Source organism: Carassius carassius, chromosome 24, assembly GCF_963082965.1.
Source record: "Carassius carassius chromosome 24, fCarCar2.1, whole genome shotgun sequence".
Lineage (NCBI taxonomy): Eukaryota > Metazoa > Chordata > Actinopteri > Cypriniformes > Cyprinidae > Carassius > Carassius carassius.
Genome location: NC_081778.1, coordinates 13,768,696 through 13,773,166, shown reverse-complemented (window position 1 = coordinate 13,773,166; position 4,471 = coordinate 13,768,696). Strand labels below are relative to the sequence as shown.

Sequence of the window (4,471 nt, the reverse complement as noted above, 5' to 3'; positions counted from 1 at the left end):
ACGATCTTTTTGAAGGTGTTGTGTCATTTGACCTTGTTTTGTATATCGATCAACTTGTGAATCAGGAGAAACAGTTCACATACACTGAACTAAATCATCGTATTAACCAGTTTAAGTATCTTGGGAATGATGCGCGTGATAAACCAGTTGAGGTGACTCCTGGTACTGGGAAATTAAGTGGACATGCAGTTCAGAATTGGTGCCTTCTCCGGCTTTTACCTCTTTTGGTTGGGGAAAAGATTGTCAGTCCAACTGAAAATGAGGTATGGCAGTTAGTACTTCAACTCAGACAGATAGCAGAGCTCATCTGTGCTCCTTCCATTAATACTGGTCAGATTGCATATTTATCAGTGCTAATAGAGGAGTATATTGAGACTCGAAAGGTGGTTTTTCCAAAGCATCCCCTTAAGCCAAAGCACCACTACCTGTGTCATTATCCTGAACTCACTGGTCGTTTTGGTCCACTTATTCGCCTCTGGACACTACGCTTTGAAAGTAAGCACTCATACTTTAAACAGTGTGCAAGAAAATTGCACAATTTCAAGAACTTGAGTGCTACATTGGCAGAAAGACATCAACTTCTTCAGGCTTACCTAAATGCTGGAAGCCCTTTCCCTGAAAATGTTGTGGCAGAGAGGGGAATAGAGTTTCATGTTAATGACTACAATGATGACATTCAAGGATCTGTTGCTTGTCTTAACTTTCAGCCAGGGAATACAGTAGCATGTAATGAAGTGACTGTAAAGGGAACACTTTATAAAAAAAACATGCATGTTGTTTTGCAGAAGAATGATGAGGGAATTGTGCATGGGAACATTCATTTAATTATTGTACATGACAATTGCAATGTATATTTTGTCACAAAGAAAAGTCAGTCTTTTTGTCTTATAGACCAGGGAGTTCAGTGCTTGAAACCACAAGATCAAGGCTACCTATGTATAAATCAAGACAGTCTACTGGATTACTATCCTCTGCCAGAATATTCATTGTGTGGCTTGTCAGTAATTGTTCTCCATCATTCCTTCCCAATTTTTTAGAATAATGTCTGGAATGAAAGAAGTCCTGAAAGATGCTGTACTGTTGGTGTTGCCAAGCCTATCTCCAGATGTAACCAACCATCTTGTTGAGAAGCTCATGGACCAAGGTGTCGAAGGCTTGGATGATTTGATTTATGTAAAAGAAGATTACATTTTGGAGTTTATAAGACCTATCCAATGCAGAAAACTTCTTAGTTCATGGAAAAATCAAGGTAAAGATAAAGTTGATGTAAAAAAAAAAAAAAAAAACACACAAATATAGTATATGAAAATTTAAAGGATTTATTCACCCAAAAATGGAAACCTTGTCATTAATTACTCACTCTCAAGTTATTCCAAACAAGCAAGACAATCTTTCATCTTCAGTACACAAATGAAGATATTTTTGATGAAATTGAAGAACCTTTGTCACTCCATAGATATTAAATTAATGGATGTTACACCAGGGGTGTAACCTCTATTTTATGAAGCAATATGAGTGTGCCCCCCCCCCCTAAAAATCTTTATTTTCTAAAATATTAATCTCCAAGGCATGTTCACTAAAGCCCCATAATGCATGCCATGCTGTGTTGACATGAGAGCAGACATTGTTGTGTGAACACACATTGGAGATTATTATTATGTTAATAAAGTGGTACATTGTTTTTAGTTTCTGGGGTTAAACAAACCACTTCTAACATTAAAGTTAAACCACTGGAGTCATATAGATTACTATACGGAAAGTGGAAGTTGAGTATACTGTCTATAAAGGGACGGAAGTCTCTCGGATTTTATCAGGAATATCTTCATTTATGTAACAAAGTGAACAAAAGTCTTACTGGTTTGGAATGACGTGAGGGTGAGAAATTAATGGCAGAATGTTTAATTTTTTTGTGTGAACTATCCCTTTTATCTGTTAAAATGCATTCCAGTACTGTTTATTATGTAATTTGATACAATAACTGATTATTTATTTATATATATAAACACAGAACATCAAAACTGCACAGTCGTATTGCCACCTGCTGAGGTTCTCCCCTCGGTTCCCCCCGAAACAAACACTACTCTTGGTTCACCTCCATCAAGCTCCTCAAAGCCAACATCAAGCAGTTTAGCATCAGCCAGTGCCACACATTCATGGACTGAAAATTTCCAAGTTCCCTGGAACTTAATGCCAGACGGTATAAAGACTGCTGTTGAGAATGGACAGAGACCTTCTCCTTCTGATCGAAGACAAATGATTAGAATCCTTGCTGACGAAATGAGAAAACATGACAAGAACCCCACCAGATCACAGTGTCTCACTGTTAGTCGCAAAATAGTGAGCCAGTATCCAAAGTCTTTTGCTGACATGTTGGGTGACAAGCAGGTTGGGGGTGGATATGAATCTGTTCTTTCACAGCTGAAAGTACGCATAGAGCACCTGAATCGAACAAATACACTAAGTCATCATAGGATCCAAAGAAGTGACACCGGAACTACTAGAAAACTAAGTTCCACTGACTCGTATGGTTGCACAAGATGGCAGCCTGCTCTTCCACCTGGTGAAACTTATGACAGTCTTGAAGTGAAACGTCAGAAGATTGAGGAGATGCATCTTCATGAAGGAATCTCTGGAGCAGAGAGAGGAGACGTTTGCAAGCTCATGGAGGGAACCTATTGGCTTCAGCGTCACATGATCAATGCAACCCCATCCCCTACAATTGCAGATATCAAAACTAAATGGCCATATCTCTTCACACAGAGGCATATATATGGACATTTTGAACAGCTTACTGACAAAAAAGTGCTCAGATGTTTGGAATTGTCTATTCAGGAGTGTGGACAAATCATAATTGAATTTTTCAAAAGCAAACCAACCAATGATGACATTCGAAGTATTCTCTCCAGAGGTGAAAATGATGTGGATGCCATGGTCATATAACTACTCCTTGCACACTTCAAAGAGAAGTTAGATGGGGTTTTCCTTCAAGCAGATGTAAATAGAGATTATTCAACCAATCTAATTTATCTATAATCTCTTTTATGGATTGGTCAGTTGATCATGGTTGTACTGTCTTTTTAAAATTTGTTTCAGGAATTTGCGACTCCATCTGATGTCCAGCATTCTCTTCATTTGCCAGAGAGTCCACGCCTTATATTTCTTGGTATGTAAACAATAAAGTCGTTTAACCTTAAAGTGAAGAGCAAGTCATCATTTACTTGCCCCACTGCAAAAAAAATGTTTTACTTAACTTCTATTTATTTTTTGTTCTCAAGTGTCTTTTTTTTTTTTTTTTTTTTTTTGCATGAATAAGAATATACTAGACAAGTAAAAAAAATTATTGTTTTCCGAAATGTTATTGCAAAAAAAAAAAAGTTTAAGTAAACAATTTTCAGAAAAAAAGACATCATTTTTACTTGTCTAGTTTATTATTCTTGATTTAAGAACGTTTAAGTTATTTGTCTGGAAACTAGACAAAATAGTAACTAAGAAAAGCATTTTTTGCATTGGGGTGTTGTTCCAATATCATATTACTTTTTCAGGAAGAGAGTGGTGATGGTATGAGAAATATAAAAACTGATTTTAATTGGCAACATATGTATGGAAGAATCAACTGTGTTCAGCAAAATTGTGTGGTTGTGAAGTCCAGCTAATTAACTCTAACACTACTTTCATTTAACCAGGGTAAACTATTCCTCTAAATAGGAAATTGCTCATATAAATTAAATTATAGTATTACTGTATTGATGAACCCTACCCAAAAGCACTACTAAGGCAGAATGAAATGGTGTATCCTGTGAACAGAGTTCTTTTAACAGTTATGTAGAATTATGAATAGACAACTACATAGAACCAAACTGGAAGCCACAATAATATTATTACTTTTTCCTTCTGATTTTTATTTTTATTACAGGTCAATCTCTGAGCAACCAGCGCTGGATGTTGAGTTTGGAGGGTCAAGTTGTGTGTGAAGGAGCACAGCCCAACTTCATCACTGGCCTGGCAGCGCTGTTTGCCTCCTTCTATAATTTCAATTTACAGTACCAGGAAGAGGCAGCATGCACCCTTGAGTTTGTTCAGAGGTAAGTCATTAGAAATATTTGAAATATATGTTTTAGACTGAATTGTCACTAACCTTTGTCTTGACTATTTGTGAAGGACTTTTTTTTATTTTTTATAAACGTTTTGTACAGCTGACTACTGGGAATAACAATATGGACCTGGTTTCACACACTGCAAAACATGCTTTTCTTACTTAGTGTTTTTGTCTTGTTTCCAGTCTCAAAAAAAACCTTAATTTGGAGTAATTCCCTTGGAAAACAAGACATTATATCTTATCTTATTTTACGTATCTAGTAAATGCATCTTGATTTAGGATTTTTTTTTTAATATTCGGACAGGAAACCAGACAAAAACAAAAGCATTTTTTTGCAGTGCAGACAGGGCTTAGCTTAAAGGGTTAGTTCACAGA

General features: G+C 36.4%; 1 pseudogene; it reads left to right on the top strand.

Annotated features, from left to right (window-relative positions):
- The first annotated feature begins 1,042 nt into the window (after positions 1 to 1,042).
- On the top strand, positions 1,043 to 4,224 carry LOC132103598 (uncharacterized; annotated as a pseudogene).
- The last annotated feature ends 247 nt before the right edge of the window (positions 4,225 to 4,471 follow it).